We start from the raw sequence: 17,444 nt of genomic DNA on the forward strand, positions 1-17,444 counted from the left end.
GGACTGGTGGAGGACGTGATTGTCGGGAACTGTCTTGGGCAGAGTGACCATGCAATGGTGGAGTTCACTATTCTTGGCGAGGCCAGGAAGGGGACCAGTAAAATCGCTGTATTGGACTTTCGGAGGGCTGACTTTGAGCTGCTCAGGACACTGGTTGGTGGAGTCCCTTGGGAGGCCGTTCTGAAGGGCAGAGGAGTCCAGGAAGGCTGGGCGCTCTTCAAGAGGGAAGTCTTAATGGCGCAGGAACGGTCTGTCCCCACGTGCCCAAAGACGAGCTGGCGGGGAAGAAGACCGGCCTGGCTCAACAGAGAATTGTGGCTTGATCTTAGGAGGAAAAAGAGGGTTTATAAGCTTTGGAAAAGTGGGCAGGCCACTAAGGAGGACTTTAAAGAAGTAGCGAGGCTGTGCAGGGACAAAATTAGGAAGGCCAAAGCTCATCTGCAGCTCAATCTGGCTACTGCCGTTAAAGATAACAAAAAACGTTTCTATAAATACATCAACACAAAAAGGAGGACTAAGGAGAATCTCCATCCTTTACTGGATGCGGGGGGAAACTTAGTTACAAGAGATGAGGAAAAGGCGGAGGTGCTCAATGCCTTCTTTGCCTCAGTCTTTAGCGGCAATACCGGTTGTTCTCTGGATACTCAGTAACCTGAGCTGGTGGAAGGGGATGGGGAGCAGGATGTGGCCCTCATTATCCATGAAGAACTGGTTGGTGACCTGCTACGGCACTTAGATGTGCACAAGTCGATGGGGCCGGATGGGATCCACCCAAGGGTACTGAGGGAACTGGCAGAGGAGCTGGCCAAGCCACTATCCATCATTTATCAGCTGTCCTGGCTATCGGGGGAGGTCCCAATCGACTGGCGGCTAGCAAACGTGACGCCCATCTACAAGAAGGGCCGGAGGGCAGACCCGGGAAACTACAGGCCTGTCAGTTTGACCTCAGTGCCAGGAAAGGTCATGGAGCAGATCCTCCTGAGAGTCATCATGCAGCACTTGCAGGGGAAGCAGGCGATCAGGCCCAGTCAGCATGGCTTTATGAAAGGCAGGTCCTGTTTGACAAACCTGATCTCCTTCTATGACAAAGTGACGCGCTGGGTGGACGAGGGAAAGGCTGTGGATGTGGTCTACCTTGACTTCAGCAAGGCTTTTGACACTGTCTCCCACAGCATTCTCCTCAAGAAACTGGCTGCTCTTGGCTTGGACTGGCGCATGCTTCGTTGGGTTAGAAACTGTCTGGATAGCCGGGCCCAAAGAGTCGTGGTGAATGGAGCCAAGTCCAGTTGGAGGCCAGTCACTAGTGGCATTCCCCAGGGCTCGGTGCTGGGGCCGGTCCTCTTTAATATCTTCATCGATGATCTGGATGAGGGCATCGAGTGCACCCTCACTAAGTTTGCAGATGACACCAAGTTAGGTGCGTGTGTCGATCTGCTTGAGGGTAGGAAAGCTCTGCAGGAGGATCTGGATAGGCTGCACCGATGGGCTGAGGCCAACTGTATGAAGTTCAACAAGGCCAAGTGCCGGGTCCTGCACCTGGGGCGCAATAACCCCAAGCAGAGCTACAGGCTGGGAGAGGAATGGTTGGAGAGCTGCCAGGCAGAGAAGGACCTGGGAGTGATGGTGGATAGTCGGCTGAATATGAGCTAGCAGTGCGCTCAGGTGGCCAAGAAGGCCAACGGCATCCTGGCTTGTATCAGGAACAGTGTGACCAGCAGGTCTATGGAAGTGATTGTCCCCCTGTACTCAGCTCTGGTGAGGCCGCACCTCGAGTACTGTGTTCAGTTTTGGGCCCCTCGCTACAAGAAGGACATCGAGGTGCTCGAGCGGGTGCAGAGAAGGGCGACGAAGCTGGTGAGGGGCCTGGAGAACAAGTCCTACGAGGAGCGGCTGAGGGAGCTGGGCTTGTTCAGCCTGGAGAAGAGGAGGCTCAGGGGCGACCTTATCGCTCTCTATGGGTACCTCAAGGGACGCTGTAGCGAGGTGGGGGTTGGCCTGTTCTCCCACATGCCTGGTGACAGGACGAGGGGGAATGGGCTTAAGTTGAGCCAGGGGAGTTTTAGGTTAGATGTTAGGAAGAACTTCTTCACTGAAAAGGTTATGAGGCACTGGAACAGGCTGCCCAGGGAAGTGGTGGAGTCACCATCCCTGGAAGTCTTCAAAAGACGTTTAGATGTAGAGCTTAGGGAAATGGTTTAGTGGGGACTGTTAGCGTTAGGTCAGAGGTTGGACTCGATGATCTTGAGGTCTCTTCCAACCTAGAAAATTCTGTGATTCTGTGATTCTGTGATTTCTCTCTCTCTCTCTGTATGTGTCCTACCCTCAAGTCCAGAACCACCTCCTGGCTGAGCACTCAGATATTGTTCGGGAAGGTAACTTTTCTGCTCTCTTCTGTCATTACATATGATTGACAGAGAATCTGTTGGGAGAAGGAAACAACAATCCATCTCTTTTCTTGTCACCTTTTTACTAAACTTAACAGAATCTACACTGTAAACTTACAGCAACTAATCAAGCAGACACACTATTTTCCACAGTACTTTTAACTAGAAATGACTGTTATAATTTTTTGCATGTTTTATTTTCAGTTGAAATATGAGAAGCAGTGGGAACAAAATCAAGGTACATTCATAAATCTATTGAACTTAAATAAAATAGTGAAAGTGTCTCATAAAAGCCATGATAGTGACATTGCAGCCATAAGAAGAAACTTACAACATAGTAAGTGATTTTATGTTTTTGAGTTTAGATGCTGACAACAACATTCATGAAGATTCCTGGGGTTTCCATAATGTATTACCTGTGCTGGAGACTTTGGTAATCACTTTTACAAGGCTGTCTTGTGTTGGATATAGCATTCACATTGTAATGATATCACAAATGTGTCATACAGTTTTTTCCCCCTCTGGGTATTCTTTGTATTTGATAACAAGAACCTTTTTAAAAATACTCTGAAACATCTTAGAATTATTAAATAAAAAATCCAGAATAACAAAGAAAATTCCACCCCAACAGATTGTGCCAGCAGTAAGGTGTAGCTCTAGAAATAGAAAATTTAAGTTTTTCCTTTGTTATCAAGCCATATGGAAAGATTCACACAGGAAACATAAGTAGTTTTCAAACCTTTTCAATCTGCAGACCAAGCATGATTTGCACTGCCAGACATGGATCACTCAAAGCTAATGAAAGCCTATTGAAAATGGGCTTGTTTAATAATAATAATAACAATAATAATTACAATTTGTGGCCACTTAGAAGCAGTCCAGAGTCCTTGATCTGCAGAAATGACTAGAATAATTGGTAACAGCAGTAGTTGGGTGTTTCAGCAACATACATGTAAATGCTGTCAAGGAAATGCTGTTCACTTCAGTCCCTTCAAAATGATAAAACCCAAACTCTTGTGGTAAATTGATCGGAAGGCAAGTAATGCTGAAATGCACAAGCTCCAGAGGAAGAGACGTTCCCAGGAAAATGCAAATGAAAACAGTTGAACTGCTCTCATTTTCAGCAAGAAAATAGATGTCCTGGTTTCAGTTAGCACAGAATTAATTTTCTTCCTAGTAGCTGGTGGAATGCTGTGTTTTGGCTTAGAATGAGAAGAGTGCTGATAACACCCCGATGCTTTAATTGTTGCAGAGCAGTGCTTATACTAAGCCAAGGACATCTCAGCCTTTGCTCTGTCCTGCCAACGGGCAGGCTGGGGGGTGCAGTAAGAGCTGGGAGGGGACAGACCCAGGACAGGTGACCCAAACTAGCCAAAGGGGTATTCCATACCATCTGACGTCATGCTAAACAATATATAGGGGTGGCTAGCCGGGGGGAGGGGGCGGGACTGCTCGGGGTTAGGCTGGGCATCGGTCAGCGGGTGGTGAGCAATTGCATTGTGCATCACTTGTTTGTACATACTATTATTACTTTCGTATTATCACCATTGTATCATCATTATTATTATTGTTATTATTATTTTGTTATTTTTTTTTTTTCCTGTCTTATTAAACTGTCTTTATCTCAACTCACGGGCTTCACTTTCCATTTCTCTCCCCCGTCCCAGAGAGGGAGGGGGGAGGGTGAGCGAACGGCTGCGTGGTGTTTAGCTGCCGGTCGGGTTAAACCACGACAGTCTTTTTTTTTTTTTTTTTTTTTTTTTTTTTTTTTTTTTTTTTCCACTCACCGCCAGCTTTATTGCGAGGGCGGCCGCCGCCAGCCCGGCCCCGGCACCACGAGCAGGGGGCCCCGGGGCAGGCCCAGAGAGGAGAAACAACACTACAGAGAGCAAATACGGAAAATAATGTACTATAATACTCAATTTGGAAAACAGGCGCAGCAGAGTTGTGATTAAAGCAATCAGCATCATGACAAGTGACTATTAAGCAGGTCTAATCCTTACACCAATTTTAGTTTAACACACTCTGATCAGATCTGCCGTTATCTCAACCTTTCGGGCCCCACGTTGGGCGCCAAAAAGACTGTCGTGGTTTAACCCGACCGGCAGCTAAACACCACGCAGCCGTTCGCTCACCCTCCCCCCTCCCTCTCTGGGACGGGGGAGAGAAATGGAAAGTGAAGCCCGTGAGTTGAGATAAAGACAGTTTAATAAGACAGGAAAAAAAAAAAATAACAAAATAATAATAACAATAATAATAATGATGATACAATGGTGATAATACGAAAGTAATAATAGTATGTACAAACAAGTGATGCACAATGCAATTGCTCACCACCCGCTGACCGATGCCCAGCCTAACCCCGAGCAGTCCCGCCCCCTCCCCCCGGCTAGCCACCCCTATATATTGTTTAGCATGACGTCAGATGGTATGGAATACCCCTTTGGCTAGTTTGGGTCACCTGTCCTGGGTCTGTCCCCTCCCAGCTCTTACTGCACCCCCCAGCCTGCCCGTTGGCAGGACAGAGCAAAGGCTGAGATGTCCTTGGCTTAGTATAAGCACTGCTCTGCAACAATTAAAGCATCGGGGTGTTATCAGCACTCTTCTCATTCTAAGCCAAAACACAGCATTCCACCAGCTACTAGGAAGAAAATTAATTCTGTGCTAACTGAAACCAGGACAATACTATAAATATATCTCCTTCAAAGTAATTGATCTTACAAAGTTCAGGATTCAATCAAGATTTGAGAGGTGTCTCTAAAATTATTAAAAATCTTAACGTACTCATAGCTCCAAATATATCTGAAATACAGGTTCAAGATATGTTTCAGGTGTACAAATCCTATTTCAGACATGAGTGGCTGATTACTCAGCTTCATTCATTGCAAGCCAGCTGTCAAAAAGAAAGATTGTTGAAGTCAGTTCAGAAATATCTTAGTTCTCCGAGCCAGAGTGAATGTCAGCTCTTTTCCAAAGCAATTAAGTTAATACAAATGATTCTGTGGTAGAGGCAAGCAATGCACTAAGCATGGACATCCTCTTGTTCACTAATCACTCAGTGTCAGAGAGACAGATAAAGTTGTGTTTCATTGGGTGCCTCGATTCCAGCTGACTGCCATTGTATATCATCTACTTAAACCTACCTTGGTTGGTTGCTTCTTAAAAGCTCATTAGAAAAAATTGTGTAGGGCATGAATCCCAACACATTAATTCTCAGTCAATCTAGCCATAATAAGATAACAATAAACACTTTATATTGATTTTAATTACATCCAACTATTAATTAAATTATTAAATTTATTGTCAATCTAGCCTGTGAAGTAAATAGCAATATTCAATTTATTCTGGAGTTTGTTTCTGCTGCTAGATGTGTTCTGTAAAAGAGTAATGTACTTTTCAGCTTTTGATAGAAACAGCACTAGTTCTGACTGTGCTATTTCTTTTCTTGGATTTTCAGTGTAAAATTTAGTTTTGATAATACTTTCCCAGCACATCACTATTAGGGTCTTTTACATTTTTGATTCCAAATTTCTTATAAATCTTATTCCCTATGGTACCTTAGTACTCTTGTTTTTCTGTCTGGGACAACTGGATTGGATGCCAATTTCACTGCATAGTTCACAACCCAAAACATTTGTATATTCCTTTCCTATTTTTTAAGAATCAGATTGGGTTTGGTAGCTGCAGTTTACTGTTACATATTTGTAGCTTTGTTCTGTTAATTTCTCTTACTTTCTTGTTATTTCGGTTTCACACAATTTAGATTTTTGTTTCTGTTGCTTTGTTTTTTCTGTTGTTGTTGTTTATTTCATTCAGAAACTGCTTTGAGTCTCTGGTCATGCTCTTCTGCTTTTCCCCAGATCAAAATGTCATCTTTGTAGACCTCAGTAAACTATATGCCATCAAAAATGTAGTTTTTAAAATTTTATTTTTATTTTTTTGGTAAAACACCTTTTGTACTGAACACAGCCTAAGTGGCAGTTTGAGAAAACAATATTTCCCAAATGGGCTCTTGAACATGCACAAATATATACTGTGTATTTCTAAGGGCATCTAGCATAACCCTGCTGATGTATGAAGCATAAAGGAATATATATTAGGCATCAGCCATCTATTGCTGAACATCTCTCCTTTGAAAGAAGAAAATCTTAAACACAATTCTTTTACCTTTTGTTTACAACATAGAATTCTGATATTTTTCCTATAATGGACAATATATACATTCTAATAGTTTGATACACAGTGATTTCCATAGCAATAATTTCATTCTAATCTCACACAGAGGAAATGTGGCAAGGTTATGAAATAGAGGACATTTACCAATCTTCAGTACTCTTCTATATTGCCATATTGCTCAATCTTCAAAATATCTTTTCAGATAGTTCCTGAGGTGTGATGAGATCTGATTCTTTGCACTCTTAGTGAGGATCAGGGTATGAAACATTTCGTTTCAATAAATTTGCTTTTGATGCCCAACGTTATCCAATACTTGTACATTTTAAGTTGTACACATTTGCCCATAAATGTAATTCATATATTCTATAGTGAAAACAAGCTCACCATTTTCAGTTTTATTATTATTTCCAAATTTATCACTGGTGGCTCACATGTTCCCCTTGTACCTCTGCCCTAAAAGTAAAAAATGTTTGATTTACTTTCTGGTAACTAACATATTTATTTTCTGCCTGTAGCATTTTTCTTCATTCTAATAAAAACATTTCTCTAAGCTAATTGTACTATGTACTATGAGATTGCTAATCTTTGCAAATGTTTCAAAATATCTAATAAATTTTAATGCTTATATTATGTGTATTATTATTATTTGTATGTGTGTTGATTACATCACTATCTGTCTTTTCTTAAAATTTGAAGTCTCTTTTGTAAACTGCTTGTGTGATGGTCTTTATTTCTCATGTTTCTTTCTCTCTGATTGCAAATTAATGAAATTTCTTAAAGCTAGAGCACAACTTTTGGAGTAGAAGAGGTGATCTTTTCTACTTTGGAAATTATAACTGCCCCCTGTAGCACTTTTCTCACTCTCTTTGTTACTAAATTTGTCAATTATAAATTTATTGCCTGGTTTCATGTTTTGTGAGAACTGAAAATTGCATTCTTCAATAAACATTAATCTGTGAATTGAATAAAATTATTATTAATGTTACATTTCAAATACATTGATTTTGTTGTCTCTGACAACTACTGTCATATATTGCATAATGAAAGTTTGAAACTGAAGTTTCAAAACTGTTGGAGATTGTAGTTGCTCTAGATTTTCGATAGCCATTTTCCAAATTCCTCCACTATATCTTGCTCCAAATCAAAGAATAACAGAGCACTGCTTCAGTTAGTGTTTTACTTCAACCTTGTCATTATTGCAAAATATTAGTTGTTGTAGTATAGAAAAAAAAAAATCCATCTAACATGGTAGAGGCATGGTGTGGTTTAACCCATCAGGCAGTTCTCACTCACTCCACTGAAGTAGAATAGGGAAAAGAATTGGAAAAAGGTAAAATTCATGTGTTAAAATAAAGACAGTTTAATAGGACAGAAGGGAAATAATAATAATATATATATATATATATAAAAAAAAAAAAAGAGGGTAGTGCACAATACAATTGCTCACTACCTGAAGAGGGATGCCCAGCCCAGCCCATCTTTGAGATGTGGAAGTTCCCTCTCCTAACCCCAAACATTCACCTCAGCTTTTATTGTTCGGCATGACATCATATAGTATGGAATATCCCTTTGGTCAGTTTGGGTCAGCTATCCTGGTTCTGTCAACTCCCAGCTTCTTGTGACTGCCCAGCCTTATCTCTGACAGGGCAGTAGAAAAAGTCTGGGTAAGCACCACTCTGCAACAACTAAAACACAGCACCAAAACAGCCACTATGATGAAAATCAAACCTCTTTCAGCTGATACCACGACAATGGGAGAACATCAAAAAGTGCAGCACATCTTTTCACTTCCTTTTATTCTGCTGAAACGCTAGACCAAAAAAAAAAAAAAAATAATAATACAAATGAGCTATTATTTTTAACACACTCAACTTGCTGACATTTCAGAGGAAGGACTTTTAAGGAATTCACATGAGTACTACTCTCAAGCGTGTGAACTCTGCAATACTATCTTAGTATTGCAATTAAAAACAAAGTTGTCATAAATGTTTCTTCCTCACAAAACAAAAAACAAAAAACAAAAAACATTCACGTTAAATTCTCTCATTTCCAAACAATCTCTATTCCTGATTCCATGCTTTCTTTATTTATGAAAGAAGACATGAAGTCAAAGAATCAAAATTCTCCCAGACCTTCAGCTATTGAAGATCAAACACCAAGACAGAGGATGGACAGAGGAAAGTTTATTACTTTTTCACTCAGATTTCCTGTGTACTTGAAGTCTTTATTATTATTATTATTATTATTATCATAATCATCATCATTATTATTATTAATATATTAATAATTATAATATTTATGCAATATAAAATATATATAAATATATAAAATATAAATATATAAAAAATATAATAATAATAATAATAATAATAATAATAATAATAATAATAATAATAATAATAATAATAATAATAATAATAATTTATTGTGCAGTCTTGTCCCTAATTTTTCTCTTTGCTGTTCTTTCTTTCTTTATTGTTCAATATATATAGAAAAGAAGTATTAAGCTATGGGGACTGCTAGAAGTTGAGCTGGGTAATTCTAAAGGCGGGACGTATTAATTAATTAATTAGAACAATTCAATTGCCTAATTAACAGGGAGAGTTTATCTTACATTAAGCAATACATTTTGAATCTCTATCTGTCCTCAGAATGGACAGTCCTAGAATTCTGAGGGCTGTTTTAATATTGCTACATAAAACTCAAAGCATTTTCAAGTAAAATAATATTTAAAATGAATTGTAATCATTATTTTAATAGATATATAAAAATACAGCTTTTTATTTACTCAGAATAATATTCAAGGAATTTAATTTTTTTTTTTTTAAACAAAATAGACAAATTTGGTTTAAGACAAACTGAAACAAATTCAGTTGTTTTACTTTTTCAAACTGGATTGATGTTCTAGTGCCCCACCTCCCTCCCACACAGCTCTAGATATAAGCTACAAATGTTCTTGTCGTGGTTTAACCTGGCCGGCAGCTAAACACCACGCAGCCGTTCGCTCCCCCTCCCCCTCCCTCTCTGGGACGGGGGAGAGAAATGGAAAGTGAAGCCCGTGAGTTGAGATAAAGACAGTTTAATAAGACATGAAAATAATAACAAAATAATAATAACAATAATAATAACAATGATACAATGGTGATAAGAGGAAAGTAATAATAATATGTACAAACAAGTGATGCACAATGCAATTGCTCACCACCTGCTGACCGATGCCCAGCCTAACCCCGAGCAGTCCGGCCCCCTCCCCCCAGCTAGCCACCTCTATATATTGTTTAGCATGACGTCAGATGGTATGGAATACCCCTTTGGCTAGTTTGGGTCACCTGTCCTGGGTCTGTCCCCTCCCAGCTCTTACTGCACCCCCAGCCTGCCTGTTGGCAGGACAGAGCAAAAGGCTGAGATGTCCTTGGCTTGGTATAAGCACTGCTCTGCAACAATTAAAACATCGGGGTGTTATCAGCACTCTTCTCATCCTAAGCCAAAACACAGCATTCCACCAGCTACTAGGAAGAAAATTAATTCTGTTCTAACTGAAACCAGGACAGTTCTTTATGAGGTTTGGTAGTGATCAGATAAGACAGTGAAATTCTGTCCTTTGCTGAAGCTTGTTCTTTGGATACTACTAAACTCTCCTCGCAGAGATATTTGTTATCTCTGACTTATACATATAAAGAACGAACACTTGACATGGAAAAACACCAGATTCCAGCAAAAAGAAATTAAACCAGGTAAGGTTTTTGTTTGTTTGTTTTGTTTTTCCCTGGGGGAAAAAGTTGATGCTGATGGTAGGGTTTGTTCACTTTTTTGTTTGCTTGTTTGTTTGTTTTCTGAGTCACAATGTAAAAATATGTACATTATAGTCAAAGATATTTTTGAAATTTAGAACTTTTTTTTTTTTTGGGGGTGTATTTTTCCCCCACCTCCATGGCCATATATTGTTCAATCAATAATTTTGATTGAACAATAATCAAAAATTAATGCATCTCATCTCACATTTGATTGTCTGAGGCCTTCCAAAAATATGGAGGCATAGTTTCTTTTTATTTTAGCTTCATAAGCCACTGGTTTACTGCCTCAACATTTGATATTGAACTGAGGCTGAACATAAGAATGTAGAGCTGAAATTTTCATTTGGTCTAATTCTATTCTAATCCAATTTCTTACAATCATTGCCAATATGTATTATCACAGAAATCTGGGAATGTTCACTGATGGTCATTTCTATACTTAACCCACAACACAATTCCATTAACCACTAAGTAAAACTGGAAAAACAAAAAATAGCCATTAAATAGGAAAGATGTTGAGAGAGAGAGAGTATTTTTAAGTATTGTTAAGTTGTATTTGATAAATACAACTTATTGTTAAATTTAACAACTTATTATTAAATAAGTTCTGTTTCTCAAATAAAGTTTTCACTTTATTTGATAAAATTATTCATCCTAAGGAGTAGAAAATACCATATGCTGGAGAGATAAGTAACAAATTTACAAAAATCTCTGACAGTTTCACACAGAAGAAATTTCTTCCAGACTCCAAATCTGGAAAATATTTTAACCTTGAATGTGGGAGGTTTTTTAGGGCTTCTGTGAAGATTTTACTTATAGAGTTTTCAAGCAAAGCCAAGAATCATTACTTTTCAGGGTCACAGAATCAGAAGAATGGTTGGATGGGACCTCTAGAGCTCATTAGGTCCAACCCCTCTGCTCAAACAGGGACACCTGTAGCAGGTTGCCCAGGACCATGTCCAGACAGCTTTCGAAGATCTTAAAAGAGGGAGACTCCACAACCTTTCTGGGCAAGCTATTCTAGTGCTGCATCACCTGTGGAGTAAATAAGAGCTTCATGATTTTTAGACAGAAACTCTTGTGCTCCAGTTTGTGCTCATTGGCTCTTGTCCTGTCACTGAACACCACTCATCATCTTTGCACTCTCTTCTCTAGGCTGCTCTCAATGAGTTTTTCTCCTAGTCTATACTTGTGTCTGGGATTGCCCTAACCCAGGTCCAGGCCCTGACCCACATTGTACTTGTTTTTCCTGTTTTGAACCTCATTAGATCAACATGGCCCCACTTCTCATGCTTGTCTAGGTCTCTTTGGATGGCATCCCTTCCTTCTATTGTAGGGACTGCACCACTCAGCTTGGTGTCATCTGCAAACTTGCTGAGAGTGCACTTAACCTCACCGTCTATATCATCGATAACGATATTAAACAACACCAGTTCCAACATGGACCTCTGATTTGATCAATCAAGGTTTCCCCTTGGTGAGCCCATGAAGACTACTGTTCATGGTTTTCTTGTGTACTGCGTCTGGATGGGATGGAGCTAACTTTCCCTGCAGCAGCCCATACAGTGCTGTGCTCTGGATGGTTTTACCCAGCAAGGTAAAACCATCACATCTTGTCATTCATGTGTCTGGAAATACTTTCCAGGATTAGCTACTCTATCAGTTTCATGTTAATTTTCCTCCTTACTATCTTGTCTTAAACAATCTCAGCTTGGCCAATTTTAATTTTATTTGAGGACCCTTATGATTAAAGGATGTAAGAAGTACCCTATATGCACTACATGCCAATGGTCTTTCCACTCCAACATCCCTTATTAAGCAGTGGGAAAAGGAGAGGTGATTCACAGTGGCCATGAACACTTGTTGATTGTCTCCATTGCACTTGCCTTAGAGTATCCCAGGCTCCAGAATTGTTCTGTCAAGGATATAATTCTATGATTCTATGCTTCTATGATTAGAGCATTCTTCCTTTCTTAGTTCATTTAGTATACATGTAAGATCCCAATTTCATTATGTTTTTCCATCTTTATGGCTGATTTTCAAATGTCTTCTGGATGGGGGTTAGAGGGAGGGAGTGTGGGTGGTTGGACATATACAGACATTCTAAAATTAATAATATCTACATAATGAAACCATTGCTACAAATAAATCAGAAACAAACAAACAAACAAACAACAACAACAAACCAAACCAAAAAACAAACAAACAAACAAACAGAAAAACCACCTGCATGCTACATTTCCAGTATGGATATAAAACTTTTCTAATGGCTTTCTCCTTTACAAGAAGACAATACAGAATAAAACATTCCCACAAACATAAGTATTTCTAAAATAATTAAAGCATCATCATGGATTAGATGTTAGGAGAAAATTTTCCACTCAGAGGGATGAGGCACTGGAACAGGTTGCCCCATCCCTGGAGGTGTTCAAGAGCAGGTTGGACAAGGCCCTGGGCAACCTGATCTAGTGGGTGACATCCCTACCCATGACAGGGAGGGTGGAACTAGAAGATCTTTAAGGTCCCTTCAAATCCAAGCTATTTTATGATTCTATGATTTTCAGGCAAAACAGAGCATCTTAAATAGATTATTGCCTAGCTTAATGACTTATAAGTCACTAGCTTAGTGACTTATTGAGGTTCAATGTATGTCCACATCTTAAGAGAAAGTTCAGTTTTGAGGAAATTCCTAGGGTGAGGTGCAGCAGATATGCAAGGAATTTGTTCCATGATAGTGCCCTTGGCAACATGACATGCAACATTAGGTGTTGGTAACACCAGAGGAGTTTGGTGTGCAGACTCTAAGAGATATAGCATGGAGAGTGGAGCAGAGTGTAGACACTGTGGTCAGGTTCTGTGATATCACTGTAGGGATGGGGAACATGATGGTACTATGGAACTGATAAGAATACATGGCCAGCCCCGAGTCTACCTGATAACCAAATCATGTAATGTGGGTGAACTTTGCTCATTTTAATTTCATTATAATGCCAAAAGCTGCCCTCCTCCAAGGTGCAACCACTCCTCACTGAGCGTGTGCTCTGAATTTCTCGGAGCCTATACCTTTAAATTTAAAGTGAGAAAAAATTATACCAATTACAATGAAGATATGTATCACCAGAATCACTGAAGCTCAACCTAAAAGTAAGAAAATAGTATAACGATGGCTCAGGAGAGGAAGATGCCATCACCAGTAAGTTGGAAGGACACTGCTGACTTCTGGGATCAGTCAATGGGCTGAAACTCTCTTTCCCCCATAGGGACACCTATTGGATGAGATTTGAACTCTTATTTATACCAAGTGTTTCCCTGGGAAACTTAACATTCTCGATAGAGTTGTTTCATAAGTTAGCACGTGTAGTTAGTTGTGTTTTTCATATTCTTGGTATCTGCACATACTTTGCAGACAATGTGTTTATCTCCAGCAATCCAAAAGAACTTGTACCCCAGTTGCTTCCATAAACTACACCAATCATTTACTAGACAGAAAATGTATTTGGATATTTGTGCATCCATGATAATTCAATCTAATTATTGTGACTGGACTTACAGTATTGCATTATTGTACTAGTTGTGTATCTGTGATCATGATAATTTGATATAAAAAATGTGACCAGACTTACAGTGTGCATCTTTGATCATGATAATTTAATATATAAAATGTGACCAGACTTATACTATCAAATTGGACATCACTCTGAATATAAGCCCAGCCATCCCCAGCCCCTCTGATATCTGAGGACAAGCTGGAACATAAGAGGGTTTATGTCCAGCCAAACCTCCTTACCTTTTAATGCAACACCATGGTATGGCATTTTCTTAGACACATCTAGATACATAGTACTTCTATCAACCAATGGAAATAACTTTTTTTTTTTTTTTTTTTTTTTTTTTTAAGTTTTACACAGGTGTCTTTGAGTATCCTTGCTTCTTGGTGGGATCTATTGTTTCTAAGTATTCTGATCAGCAGGTTAACTCTCTTTCTAAATCTTCTCTAAGTGCTCTATGAAGGTTTAAAGGACCTAAGTCTTTTTCTCTGCTGAGTACACCTACTAAATCATGAATAAGACCACAGTTTGGTGTACCAGACATGGAAAACTCAGTAGATTTAGAATGGACAGCTAGAATCAACTGAGAATGGCTTCAAAATGTGTTAAAAAGTAAGCTTTCCTTAACAGCTAAATTCGACTATTTGTAGATAGAGATGTGGTAAAATTGTCTCCAGATTCAGGAGCCCATAAACAAAGGGTTTCTAGAAAGCTTCTTTATCTTGTATGCTAGGGGGGACTGAGAATGAGGTCTTAGAGAAAGGGGAGAAGGGTTAATCTGTGCAGGATGAGCATCTCAGAGAAGAACTGAGTTGTATAACTTCAAAAAAAAAAAGCTGAGGCTATGAGTATCAACATTTTCATAGAAACTGTTGCTTTGGCATGAATGAGCTGAGACAAATAGCTGAGAATCACTTTAAAAAGTTTTGTTAGTAATGAGTCTTTGTGAACTTTACAACAGCATACTCCAGTTCAGTGACAATTGAGTTAACTGTCTTTGCAGAAACGTACCTGAGTTTCCCAAGTTACACTGGTTTAAGGCACCATCTTCTAGTCACAAAATATCACTTAACAGCAGTTTGCATTTGTCTAGGTATGTTAAAATCCATAGTTTTTGCTTGTCCAAATTTTATGCATAATTACTTCTGCCTGATTACTTCCAATACAACAATTGAACAATGTAAGGTTATTTGAAAAGGATAAATCTACTAGAGTCAGATGGTTTGAATTTTGGCAGTTCATCCTGATTTGTAGCATATAGTGATAATCTCAGTATTGGGACACTTCCTTTTGATTAAACATTGATGAAGATTGTAATAAAGACTGTCCAAAGATGAAAGGAGATTTAATTTACTTATAGTGAATTTTAGTATATAGTATGTAGTAAATTTACTTATAGTAAATTTAATTTACTTATAGTTCTCAAATGCTTTTTTTTTTTTTTTTTTTTTTTGTGTGTGTGTGTGTGTGTTTTGTGTGTGTGTGTTTTGTTGTTGATTTTAGCAGAAACTGTGGGTTTACCTCACTGCATTTAGTCAGCTAAAACTTAGAAAAAAAAAATTTAGATACATTGGACTGTGAAAAACAAGACATAAAGACAATTTGATGATTCAGCTAATCTAGTTTGACATAGCAAAAGGTAGATGTACAATCTTCTAACCCAACTTGCAGTTTGGGGTTCTGCAATATAGAGATGAATTGTGTCATGAAGACAGAACCATTTCATAATTAATGCCACATTTCCAAATATTTTTCATTATTAATCCATTATGCATTTATGCTCCAATATTATCCATCACCCTTTTATTTTTATGCATTTATTTTTGTTCTAATTTTATTTATTTTAAGAAGGATGCAAGTGTAAGGTCTCTGAAACCCTCTTCATCACTGCAAACATAACAATTGCATTAGATGTTTCTCTGTTCTCCTTTTATTTTAACAACCTCTTTTTATTTTAACAACCATTTTTATAAAGTTGTTAAAACAAATCCTTCAGATATTTATAAACTATCCCTTCAGATAAATATAAATCTGTAAGTACCTTTCAGGTATTTACAAGATCCTTCCTGTGAATCTCCTTCTATGCCCAGGTCTGGAATCCCCAGTACAAGAAAGATTTGGACCTGTTAGAACAGGTCCAGAGGAGGGCCATGAAGTTGATTAAAGGGCTGGAGCACCTCTCCTATGAAGAAAGACTGAGAGAGCTGGGGATGAGAGAGCAAATTTTTTCTCAGTCAGATAATGTCAGGAGAAGGGGGAATGGTTTTAAACTAAAAGAGGAGAGATTTAGATTAGAAGTTAGGAGGAAATTCTTAACTCAGAGGGTGGTGAGCCACTAGAACAGGTTGCCTAGAGCCCCATCCCTTGGGCATGTTTGATGAGGCCCTGGACAACCTGATTTACTGGGTAGCATCCCTGCCCCTGGCTGGGAGTGGGTTTGGAACTAGATAATCTTTATTTAAGGTCCCTTTCCAACCCAAGCCATTCTCTGATGCTGATTCTATGATTCTATGAGTCTATGATTCTATGATGTACCTACTTATTCTAAACTAAAATTTGTAGGTGGTGAAGAAGTGTAGGTGGAAGGAATGCACTGAAGTTACTTTTTCTTGTACCTGAATATCTTATACTTGTCAACATACTAGGTAACACGGTAACACAGACATCTTCTGTCACTCAATGTACCAATTATTAAGTTCCTATGCTTCATATCATGTTGCAATAGTCAATTTTTTTTTTTAATTTTTATTTTATTTGTGGTTTCTACAAAAATTCATGTACATCAGGCTGTTCTATTGGAATATTTAGGTAAAAAGAAGAAAAAAACAAACAAACTACAATATGCTTGTGAGATTGACTGGTTCATTTCATATATCAGTGGTTAGGATAGTGAGCATTTTGGTACAATTTCCACCATTTAACTTTTTCTCTGCATGTTTGTTCACTTATAGAGTGCAACTATTCCAACAGACACCAATGGGAGAGCCCTGTCTAGACTTATGCAAGTGTGTTAAACCAGTTCCTTTTAAACTAAGACATTGAAATCTGAGCTCTTTTTATGAATCAGTTAAGTTACAAAGTTGAGTCTAACAACAATTCACAGCCTTCTAACTAGTTTACTCTGCGTTTTTTTTTTTTTTTTGCCTTTTTTTTTCTCTGAAATCTATAGCAAGATTTCAAAAACAAATAAACAAACAAACAAACAAACCCAAAGGAGTACTTCTCTATCAAAACTTAAAATATTTTCCTAGTTAAGAGAATGGAAAAACTTAAATGAATCAGTAGTATACTCAAAAGACAGCCTTCACGGCACAACTTTTTTAAATGACTTTTATGCGAGAACCAAATTTGCCATGAAACTTCAAACTCTGTTATGATTCGAAGATCGGTTGTCATAATCTTGCCACAGATTTATCTCATCCAGGAAACTATACTTTTTTGCCTGTTGGTACAAGAAAAGTAAGTCCTGGAAATCAGTTAGTTATGATTCAGTTACCTAAGGTATTCGATACAATTTCAAACACCCTCAATGCCTTGAACAT

The sequence above is a fragment of the Aythya fuligula genome, chromosome 1 (genome assembly GCF_009819795.1).
Source record: "Aythya fuligula isolate bAytFul2 chromosome 1, bAytFul2.pri, whole genome shotgun sequence".
NCBI lineage: Eukaryota > Metazoa > Chordata > Aves > Anseriformes > Anatidae > Aythya > Aythya fuligula.